Genomic DNA, 12,342 nt, shown 5'->3' on the forward strand with positions numbered 1-12,342 from the left:
CTTTGACTTCTTTATCTGATGTTGATATTGGATGGTCAGGAAAAGTATGGCAGAAAACCTTTTCATTATGTTTCAAATGCATTAATCCATGATTACAAAGGCGCTGACATTTTTCTTTTGAGCTTGACATGTCCTTTTTTTGCAAACTATTCTTATTGTTCAACCACATGTTAAAGTCAAAAGCCAAGCTCATTATTTTCTCGTACTTTTGCATAATTCCTTACCACACTGGAGATTTTCACACTCAACTTCCATTAATAATGTTGTGCTGAAGGATAGACCGCCCTTACCATAAATCAAATTGGGACAGAAGCAGAATAAATATATTCGAAACTATATTAACAATCTTAAGTGATTATTTGAAGCCACTTTTGTAAGATTTTAAATCATATAAATTATTATCTCAGATATGTAATTTAAACTTAAGAAAAAGGTAGATGGTTCAGTTGGTCAGACAGCATTTTTGGGAAGAGTTGATGAAGAAAAAGGTCAGTTTTTCATCAGGACCAAATGCAGTTTGGATGATTACTTTGCAGAAGGCCTGGGTTCGGTCTTTTCATTTAAACAATTTTTTGTATTTATCTATATTTTATGAATAAAGATTTTTATATAATGTAAAAGAAATACAAAAAAAGTGTGTGGTTTTATTTAGATAGTGTTTGTTAGTTTATACAGACATAGTGCTGCAGAGCATCTCACGTTCAGAATACTTTTTGTCAGTCATGCACTGTCGTTGGATAAGTGCTTACTTCACATGGTTGTGAAACTTTTCCAAAAGGCTTAAACCTTTAACACCTGTTGGATGTGCCCAGCGTAACCTTTGAGGCCTCTCCTCCTGCACTACACTTTGGAAGTCTTTCATTCTGTGCCCTCATCATCTAACTACCCCCATTCATTCATTGACCAGAGAACCAAGAGGCTGCAGATTAATCTGAATTGGGTTTATCATTGCTGCCCAACAGTGTCATGAAATTTGTTGTTTTGCAGCAGCAGTACAGTGCAATACATAAAAATTGCTATAAATAAGAATGTATTAAAAATAAATAGTGTGTAAAGGGAACAAAATGGTGAAGTAGTGTTCATGGGCCATTTGGAAATCTGATGGCAGAAGGCACTTTCACTGTTGTGGTGAGGCCACACTTAGGTTGGAGGAACAATGCTTTTATTCCGTCTGGGTAGCCACAACCTAATGGCTTGAACATCCATTTCTCGAACTTCTGATAATGCCCGCCACTTCTTCACCATTCCCCATCCCCTTTCCCTCCCTCACCGTACCTCCTTGCCCACCTATCACCTCCCTCTGGTGCTCCTCCCCCCCCTTTTCTTTCCTCTGTGGCCTTCCGTCCTCTTCTATCAGACTCCTTCTTCTCCTAGCTCTTTACTTCATTCCTCCTTCTCCAGGATTCACCTATCACCTTGTGTTTCTCTCTCCCCTCCTTTTAAATTTACTCCTCAGCTTTTTTTCCCTCCAGTCCTGCTGAAGGGCCTCAGCCCGAAACATTGACCGTACTCTTTTTCATAGATGCTGCCTTGCCTGCTGAGTTCCTCCAGCATTTTGTGTGTGTTGCTTGTATTTCCAGTGTTTGCAGATTTTCTCCTGTTTGTGGCAGAAGGGACTGCTTCCTTGCAGAGGTCAGACAGCAGCTTTCAGACCTGTACTGCTACCAACACCAGGCCACTGTCTCCTGTACCATCACATCTCTCTTAACATCAGGTGCCCTCCCCTCCATGGCCTCTAGTGCTCCAACCCTGTATTGCCTGTTTCTATTTCCTCCCCAAGATCCAAAAACGGGTCTGCACTGGTATGCTCATTGTTTTCTGCCCCACTGAACATGTTGCTTACCTTTGTCTTGTTTTCCCCTTGTCCTGTTCTTGTTCACCTGCATCTGGAACACCTTGCACACTCTCCACCATTTTAACGCTCCCGTTTCCCTGGCACCCACTGCCTTATATCCAGTCTAAATATACACCTCCATTCCCCATTAGGTAGGCTATAGGCCTCTCTTTCTAGAACAAAGTTTGAACCAGTTCTCCTCTCCTTCATCTGGCAAAACTTATTCTCACCCCGAACAACTTTTGATTCCTTTCACTTTCTGCAAATTAGTATAGCTTATAATATAGCACTCAAATGGGGTGCAGCAGCACCTACAGTTTTGGCAACACAGGGGAGTCTGTGTTCAGAATGTATTTAGGTGTCACTCTCAAACTCCTTGTCTTCACTATGTCGGTAACTACATTGGTGCCATCTCCTATACCCATACGGGACTTGTCAATTTTATCAACTCTATCCTGCCCTCAAATCCATTTGGGACACTCTTTCCGCCCCCCCCCCCCCCCCCCAACTTTCTTTCTGAATCTCTGTCTCTATCTCTCAACAAATTTTACATGGACTTAGACTATAAACCCACTGACTCACATAGCTACATATCTACACCATCCCTTCCTCTGTTTCTGTCTCAGCTGGATCTGTGCTCAAAGTGAGACTTTTCAGTCCATAACATCTGTGTTACGTTTTGTAACTTCAAAACATTAAACTAGTCCAAAGGAAGACACAGATATCCGAAATGTGAATCCAAATTTATTCATTAAGGGAGTCGTGCAAGTATCATGTGGTACTATGATGCTGTATGCAGTTCATGTAATTTTACATATAACCACAATTAATTATTTAAATGAACAAGAATGCTTAATCAAACAATATATACAAGATTACTCAAGTGTTACTGAAATATTAAATACACAACAATCTGAAATGCGTTTTTTTTCAGGAAATGTAAATTTTCCTCTGTAGTTGATGGAGCCTTGGCCCACATCTTCTCAGCTCACCTCCCCCTGGACAAAACAAGGTAGAGTTCCTTTGGTCTTCATCTTTCACTGTATCACCCTTCACATCCAGCACATCATTCTTTGTCATTTCCTCTTAACAGCAACATGTTCCCACCACTAATTGCAAGCACCTTGGATGGTGTGGATAAGTTGAGCCAAAGGGCCTGTTTCTGTGCTGAATAACTATCTATCTTCTCCAACCCACCCTTTTCTACTTTCTGCAGTGAATTCAGTCTGCGAGTTCTTGGTTCATTCATTCCTCCCTTGATATTCCTCTGCAACTAAAGGAGGTAAAAGACTTCTCCTGACACTACCTTCTTCACTACCATCCAGCAACCCAGGTAGCCTTTCCAGCTGAAGTAGGAATGCACCTCCTCCATCCTTGGGAATTGGACTGCCCAATCAGCACAAGAAGAAGCGGCAATTTCACTTAAGTGTGTGGCTGAAGGTGAAAAGAAGCAGTGCTTAGAGGCAGTTTCCAGAGCTGGACTGTGTCCAGTCAGTGAACAGAATTCATTTGAAAGGGCAAATAAAAATAAGGCAGGGACAAGTGGAGTGGCCATCATGTAATGTGGCTTTTGCTCATCAGGCTAGGGCAAGTTAAGTATCTGGACTGCTGGAGATGTAGTAATGAGGCACAAGGAAATGATGGATGAACTGAATAAGTATCTTGCATCAGTCTTCACTGCAGAAGATAAAAGCAGTATGCTGGAATTACAAGAGGGTCAGGGAGCAAAAGTGAATGAAGTTGCTGTTACTAGGCAAAGATGCAAGATGCAAAGGTCTGTTTTTCTGTACCCAAGGGATCTGAAAGAGGTGGCTGAAGAGATTGCAGGGGCATTAGTAATGATCTTTAAAGAATCAGTGAATTCTGACATGGTTTCGGAGGCCAGCAAAATTGGAAATGTCACTCCCAAAAAGGTAGAGAGGCAGAAAAAAGAAAATTATAAGCCAGTTAGTCTGACCTCAGTGGTTGGGAAGATGTTGAAGTCAATTGTTAAGTATGTGGTTTCGGGGTACTTGGAGGCACATGATAAAATAGGTGAAATTCAGCATGGTTTCCTTAAGGGAAAATCTTGCCTAACAAATCTGTTGGAATTCCTTGAAGAATTAACAAGCAGGATAGACAAAGGAGAATCAGTGAATGTTATGTATTTGGGTTTTCAAAGGGCCTTTGACAAAGTGCCACACATGAGGCTGCTTAACAAGTTAAGAGCCCATGGTATTACAGGAAAGATACCAAGCTGGATAGAGCATTAGCTGATTGGCAGGATGCAAAGAGTGGGAATAAAAGAGTCTTTTCTGGTTGGCTGCTGGTGACTAGTGGTGTTGGGACCACTTCTTTTTCACGTTATATAGTATGTCAATGATTTGGATGACAGAATTGATGGCTTTGTGGCCAAGTTTGCAGACAATGTGAATATAGGTGAATATAGAAGAAATGAAAGGGTGAGAAAATTCAACAACCTGAGGTGCAAATGGCTTGGGAGTCCCTGTACAGGATTCCCTGAAGGTTAATTTGTGGGCTGAGTTGGTGGTGGGGAAGGCAAATGCAGTGTTAGCATTCATTTCAGGAGGACTAGAATATAACACCAAGGATGTAATATTGAGACTTTAGAAGGCACTGGTGAAACCTTGGAGGATTGTGAGCAGTTTGGTCCCCTTATCTAAGAAATAATGTGCTGCCATTGGAAAAGGTTCAAAAGAGGTTCAAGAAAATGATTCTGGGATTGAATGGCTTATGATATGAGCGTATGATGGCTTTGGACCTGTACTCATTGGAATTCAAAAGAACAAGGGGGCAATCTCATTGAAATGCATCGAATGTTGAAAGGCCTTGATAGAGTGGATGTGGAGAGGATGTTTCCTATGGTGGGGGAGCCTGAGATCAGAGGGCACAACCTCAAAATAGAGGGATGTCCATTTAGAACGGAGATAAGGAATTTCTTTAGCCAGAGAGTGGTGACTCTTGTGGAATTCGTTGCCGCAGGTGGCTGTGAAGGCCAAGTCATTGAGTATATTTAAGGTAGAAGTTGATAGATTCTTGATATGGGGAGAAGGAAGGAGATTGGGACTGGGAGGGAAATGGATCAGCCATGATCAAATGGCAGAGCAGATTCAATTGGTCAAAGGGCCTAATTATGCTCCTATATTTTATGGTCTTTTCTATTGCATTCGCTATTCTCGATGCTGGCAGCTCAGTAATGGTGAGACCAAATACAGACTGGCTGACCACTTTGCTGTTAACAATGGCTATCCCAAACTCCTTTTTACAAGCTTTTTCAACTACCTTCCCCATTCCCATATTAACTGTCTATCCTTAGTCATCTCTTCTGCCAAGGTGAGGCCAAACATGTACTAGAGGAACAATAGCTGATATTCAGCTTGTGTTGTCTACAACCCAATAGCATAAATGTTGAATTCTTCAATTTTAGGTAACTTGCACACTGACTCTCCTCCTAATCCATTACGGTCCTCTTGCATACCCATTTCTTTCTCCTTCCTCACCTGGTTCCATTTGCCTGCTACCTATACACTGTACCCTTTTAGATCTGTATCCCCTCCTCTTCTCCCATTGTTCCCTTTTGCCCTTTATTCCTCCCTTAACTGGTTGTACTCTCCACCTTCCTTATCAGATTTTATAATAGGAAGCTCTTAATTGTCTTCACCAGCACGTTCTAGTCCCTGTCATACCTCCACCCCTTCTTACCTTCCCTGGCTTCATCTTCCCATCAGTAACCACCTATTATTTGCCAGCTTCTGCCTTCCCCTTTCCCTCATCTCTTTATATTTGCTATTTCCTCTTTACACTCACAACACTGTTGCAGGTCTTGAACCAAAATATCAACTGGCCATTTACTTCTGTAGAGCTACCTGACCCACTAACTTCCTGCTGTAATGTGTATCTTGCATTCTGCCTCATTGGCCAGATAACTTTGTATACAGCTTATCCGCATGGATCACCCTGGTTTTACCCTATTGGAGTCATCCTTGCCACCTTCATAGCTTTACAAACTTTTTTTTTGTCTCCTTTTCAGTTCTGATTGAGTCCAGATCTGAAACTTAGATCCTTTTTCTCTTTGGAATCAGAATCGTCAATGACATGACCTAAAATGTGGTTGTATTGTGGCAGCGGTACAGTGTGAAGACTTTTCAGCAACTTCTGCTTTTGTTTGGATTTTCAACATCAGCATCTTTTGGAATTTCAGTGATAAAGTGTTTTCCTTTCACTGCTGATAAACGGAGAAACATGTTGATCTGCAAATTGTTTTGTTGAAACTGGTTAAAAATGTGGCTAAACACAGCTCAAGTGCTATCTATAAATTTGTAAATGACACCACAGTTGGTAAAATCTCAGATGAGAATGAGGAGGTGTTCAGGAGTGATATATGTAGATAGCTGGTTGATTGATATCATAACAATGTCCTTGCGCATTTAACATTAACAAGACTAAGGAATTGTTTGTGAACTTTCAGGAAAGGGAAGACTGGAGAACACAGCCATCCTAATAGAGGGATTGGCAGTGGAAAGGGTGAGCAGATTAAGTTCCTGGGTGTCAAAATTTTGGAGGATACAGTCGGCCCTCCTTATACGCAAGGGATTGGTTCCGGGACCCCTCATGGATACCAAAATTCGCGAATGCTCAAGTCCCTTATTCAACCTGTCTCAATGTGGTGGATCTTAGGACCCAGCCCAGACCTTATTTAACCTGTCTCTGGTGTACATTAGGACCCGGCGCCAGAGCTCTGAATGTGCAGTGTTTCTGTTCACGAAAATAATCATGATAACGATTGAAAATAAAGTGGAAATAATAAAGCGATTGGAAAGAGGTGAAACGCTATCGGTCATTGGAAAAGCGTTAGGCTACGTCGGTCAACGATTGGAACAATTTTAAAGAATAAAATGAGAGAGGCTCTGCCCCGATGGAAGCTACAATTATTATTAAGCAACGCAGTGATTTAATTATTGAGTTTTGGAGTTTTGGGTTTTTGATCCTCCACATCAACCCAGCACAGTGGAGAGCGCACTCAGGAAATTCCGTTCCTGAGCCCGGCACTGAAACATAAGTTCTTAAGTGTTTTATATGCTTAGAAAGGTAAAATATATACTATATACTAAGATAAACGTTTGACTAACTGACGCTAAATGATACCGGAAGTACCTGTTCCGACTTATTTAGTAAGAGAACTTCTGATTTTTTTTCGATCCCGATCCATGATAACCCATGCACATCCTCCCGTATACTTTAAATCATCTCTAGATTACTTATAATACCTAATACAATGTAAATGCTATGTAAAATAGTTGTTATACTGTATTGTTTAGGGAATAATGACAAGAAAAAAAGTCTGTACATGCTCGAAGAGCACTTCCGGGTTTTCGCGATTTGCGGTTGGTTGAATTCGTGCATGTGGAATTTGCAGATAAGGAGGGCCCGACTGTATATCCTATGCCTAACGCATTGATGCAATCGTGAAGAAGGCATACCAGTGCCTTTACTATGTCAGCCATGATCTTATGAAATGATGGAGCAGACTTGACAGGCCAGATGGCCTACTCCTGCTCCTATTTGTTATTGTCTTGTGTTCTTATGAGTTTGAAGAGATTTGGTATGTAATTCTGCAAATTTCTGTTGAGCGCATTCTGATTCATTCAGACGTCACAGTCCTACTATGGAGGCTCCAATGTATAGATAGCAAGAGGATGTAGAGGATTGTGGACTCAACCAGCTCCATCACGGACACAACACTCCCTAATATTGAGAACGTCTTCAAGAGTCAATGCCTCAGGAAGGGGGCATCCATCACTAAAGACCCTCACCATCCAGGACATGTGCTGTTCTCGTTACCAGGCAGAAGTGCAGGAGCCTGAAGCAATAGACTTCTGAAAGGTCCAAGAACACTACTTTGTTATTCCTTTTGCATTATTTGTTTTGTAAGTTGTAGTTATTTTATGTCTTTGCACTGTACTGCTGCTGCAAAACAAATTTAACATCATGTAAGAGTGATAATAAACTTGATTTTGATACTGAAATTTAAAATGGCCTTTTTGACAGACTTTGTTAACTGTAGCTGATAATTACCAATATTTCAGCTATTAAAACTGAAGAACATTTGAGACCTTGGCACATGCAGGGTGAAATGTTCAATTCTTGGATCTTGCCAGCTCAATCCAACAGTTTGCTCTGCTGCCAGACTTCATATAGAGTACACGAGCAAGGTCCATTTATGTTGGCACTGCCCAGTATTATGCAGGTGACTAGCCTGTTGGATCCTGCATTGGGTTAGACCTGGCCCATGATCTGAGATTCCATTGATTTCACATCCAGCTTTGCTAGCATTCAAAGGGTTAGTGTGTCTTCATTGTTGCATGGACCTCACTGATACTCATCAAGTTTTTGGATGCTAGGATATGGAAGGCCAACATGTTTGTTTGGATGAGCAGGCCTAAGTGCAGATATCAGTTGAACAGTAGGTGGTGAGAATAGGCCAAGGGGTTGTCTCAGTATAAGACATTTTTTTCCTGGCGTTTTCTATCAGATTTCTAATACCTGCAACTTTTACTTCTTATAAAATTATCTTGAGAACAGTCATTTTTGAAATAATGAAGTGTACTTGAAACAGTACTGTGAATTTTTTTTTCCTTTTTCCAGAAAGATCAGTTTTCCCACAGTTTATCTCTTGGTTTGACTTGGCCCATGATAGATAAAGTAACAAATTTTTATGGCATTTTTAAACACTGCTGTATCCAGAGTCTTTGAAACCTTTGCCAAATCTAATATGCATGTTATTTACAAAAGTTAACACATCCTTATCTATCAAAGTGCACTTTTATTTTGTTATATTTGTAGAGCCCTTGGAAGATTGCATTGAACTTTTAGCACTACATTAATTTTTAAATCACCATTTCCATCAGTGTTCAGTTATATATCTAATGGCATCTTCTATCAGAACTAGATATGCTAACTTCATTTACCAATGAAACAAGATTAATAAATTTAATTAAAAACATTTCTGAACCTTTTAGTTAATGAAAATTGAATGTTACAAACCAGTCAATCGTAAATCTCTGTATATCTTGTACAGATTTGCTTGATCTTAGAATCACAGAGCTGAAAATCACTTAGACATTTCTGATTACAGTCTGCAGTGTTTTTGAAGTTAAAAATTTGTGTTTATAGAGGGCATTGATAAAATTTTATCTTTGATTAACAATAGAGTAGTGAAAATGAATATCATTGAAAGAAGATAAAACATATTTTCTCCTATCATTATGGTGTTGTGGCGACCCAATTACTAGCACACTCGAACCGGCTGACAATTAGCCAGCGTGCAGGCACAAAGGCTAGGTCCGCAACAAAGGGAGAAAGCCTGAGGGGGTTTCAGTACGTGCCTCTCGAGGCATCAGGCGGGGGAGCGAGGCTTTAAAGCAAGACTGTGAGGTTGGAATAAACTTTATCTTTGACTGCAGTTTACCGACTCCGTGTCGTTATTTTAGCGCTGCGTGTAGCACACCGCTACAATTGGTGACCCCGACGGTCCAAACGTTTTTGGACCGGAGATGAACGACGCCGCATCTGTTAATGCGGTTTCCTTGAAACTGCCAAGCTTCTGGACGCGACAACCTCACCTATGGTTTCAGCAAGCAGAAGCCCAATTCCACGTTCGGCAGATAACCTCAGAGGACACCCGTTACTACTACGTGGTGAGCTCCCTCGACCAGGACACAGCGGCCCAGGTCGCGGAGTTCGTACAGTCTCCCCCGGCGGACGGCAAGTACACGGAATTCAAAGCCCTGCTCATAAGGACTTTTGGGCTCTCCCGCCGCAAGCGAGCTGCCCGTTTACTGCACCTGGATGGCTTGGGAGACAGGCCTCCATCAGCTTTAATGAACGAGATGTTGTCTCTGGCCGACGGACACACACCCTGCCTCATGTTTGAGTAGGCATTCCTGGAGCAGCTGCCCGAGGACATACGCCTGCTGCTGTCTGACGCGGATTTCAGCGACCCCCGGAAGGTGGCAGCCGGGGCGGACTTGCTGTGGAACGCCAAGAAGGGGAATGGGGCGTCCATCTCACTGATCACCCGGCCACGCTCCCAGCAGCAAACCAGTCCAGGCCCAGCCGCAGAGCCCGCTAAACCCAGAGGCCAGGGTGTGGAGCCCAACGAGCAATGGTGTTTCTACCAGCAGCGGTGGGGGGGCGCAGAAGCCCGCCGTTGTCGCCCGCCCTGCCAGTTCCCGGGAAACGCCAGGGCCAGCCGTCGCTGATGGCTACGGCGGCTGGCCATCGGGATAGCCTCCTGTATGTGTGGGACAGCAGGTCGGGACGCCGGTTTTTGGTCGACACCGGTGCCGAGATCAGCGTCTTACCTCCGACGAGTTACGACACCCGCAGCAGGGCGCCGGGTCTCCCCTGCGGGCCGCGAACGGCAGCACAATAAGGACTTATGGCACCTGTCCGGTGCAGCTACGGTTCGGCTCCAGCCAGTTCACGTGGGACTTCACACTGGCCGCCGTAGCCCAACCGCTTCTGGGTGCGGATTTCTTGCGGGCTCACAGCCTACTGGTCGACCTGCCCAGGAAGAGACTGGTTCATGCCGAGACCTTTCAGATGTTCTCCCTGGGTGCAGCCCAGTTGCCAGCCCCTCACCTCGGCTCCATCACGCTGTCCGACAACGACTTCACCAGGGTCCTGGCGGATTTCCCATCAGTTCTGGCACCGCAGTTCACGGCAACCATGCGCCGACACGGCGTACAGCACCACATCCTGACCCAGGGACCACCCCCCCACGCCCGCGCTCGGCGGCTTCCCCCGGACAAGCTCCGACTGGTGAAGGAGGAGTTCAAGAGGATGGAGGAATTGGGGATCATCCGGCGGTCTGACAGCCCATGGGCCTCCCCCCTGCACATGGTGCCCAAAGCGACAAGGGGCTGGAGACCGTGCGGCGACTACCGCAGGCTGAACGAGGCTACAACACCGGACCGTTACCCTGTGCCGCACATTCAGGACTTTGCAGCAAACCCGCACGGCGCACGGATCTTCTCCAAGGTAGACCTCATCCGCGGATACCATCAAATCCCGATGCATCCGGACGACGTCCCCAAAACGGCTCTCATCACCCCGTTCAGCCTTTTTGAGTTCCTCCGCATGCCGTTCGGCCTGAAGAATGCCGCACAGACGTTCCAGTGGTTGATGGACGCGGTGGGACGCGACCTAGACTTCGCATTCATCTATTTGGACGACATCCTCATAGCCAGCAGCAGTCGTCAGGAGCATCTGTCCCACCTCCGACAACTCTATGCCTGGCTGAGTGACAACGGTCTAACAATCAACCTGGCCAAGTGCCAGTTTGGGCTCGACACCATTGACTTCCTGGGCCACAGAATTACCACAGACGGGGCAACCCCTCTGCCCGCTAAGGTAGATGCGGTCTGCCATTTCCCCCGACCCACCACGATCAAAGGCCTTCAGGAATTCGTAGGTATGGTCAATTTCTACCACCACTTCCTCCCTTCAGCTGCCCGAATCATGCGCCCCCTGTTCGCCTTGCTGTCCGGTCCGGGCAAAGACATTACCTGGGACGAGGAGTCCGCCGCCGCTTTCATTCAAACGAAGGATGCCTTGGCGAATGCCGCGATGCTAGTGCACCCCAGAATGGACGTCCCTACCGCCCTCACAGTGGACGCATCTAATACGGCAGTCGGTGGGGTACTGGAGCAGCTCATCGCGGGCTGCTGGCAACCTCTGGCGTTTTTCAGCAAACACCTGCGGCCACCCGAGCTCAAATACAGTGCTTTCGACCGGGAGTTGTTGGCGCTATACCTGGCAATCCGGCATTTCAGGTAGTTCTTAGAAGGTAGGCCCTTCACCGCGTTCACGGACCACAAACCGCTTACCTTTACATTCACAAAGGTGTCCGATCCCTGGTCGTCCCGCCAGCAGCGCCATCTGTCCTACATCTCTGAATACATGACGGACGTCCGGCACGTCTCGGGTAAGGACAATGTCGTGGCGGATGCGCTCTCTCGCCCTAACATTCACGCCCTTTCCCAAGGGGTAGACTTTGAGGCGCTGGCAGAGGCGCAGCAGGCAGATGAGGAGATCCCAAGTTACAGGACTGCAGTCTCCGGTTTGCAGCTCCAGGACCTCCCCGTAGGCCCAGGTGAGAGGACCCTACTCTGTGACGTCGCCACCGGCCAGCCCCGTCCCGTCGTCCCGCCACCTTGGCGGCGATGTGTTTTCGACTCTATTCATAACTTGGCGCACCCCTCCATCCGCACTACCGTCCGGATGGTCTCCAGCACGTTTGTTTGGCACGGACTCCGCAAGCAGGTCCGTGAATGGGCCAGAACGTGCATGCACTGCCAGACGGCCAAGGTGCAGCGACACAACAAGGCCCCGCCGCAGCAGTTCCACCCCACCCACCGGCGTTTCGACCACATTCATGTGGATATCGTGGGCCCCCTTGCCAGTGTCGCACGGAGCGCGGCACCTCCTGTCTATCGTGGACCGGT

General features: G+C 45.5%; 1 protein-coding gene across 2 annotated transcripts in view; it reads left to right on the forward strand.

Annotated features, from left to right (window-relative positions):
• The window catches only part of arid3a (AT-rich interactive domain 3A), an 87,114-nt gene that overhangs the window by 17,007 nt on the left and 57,765 nt on the right, over positions 1-12,342 (forward strand). The window lies entirely within an intron of this gene.

Source organism: Hemitrygon akajei, chromosome 16, assembly GCF_048418815.1.
Source record: "Hemitrygon akajei chromosome 16, sHemAka1.3, whole genome shotgun sequence".
NCBI lineage: Eukaryota > Metazoa > Chordata > Chondrichthyes > Myliobatiformes > Dasyatidae > Hemitrygon > Hemitrygon akajei.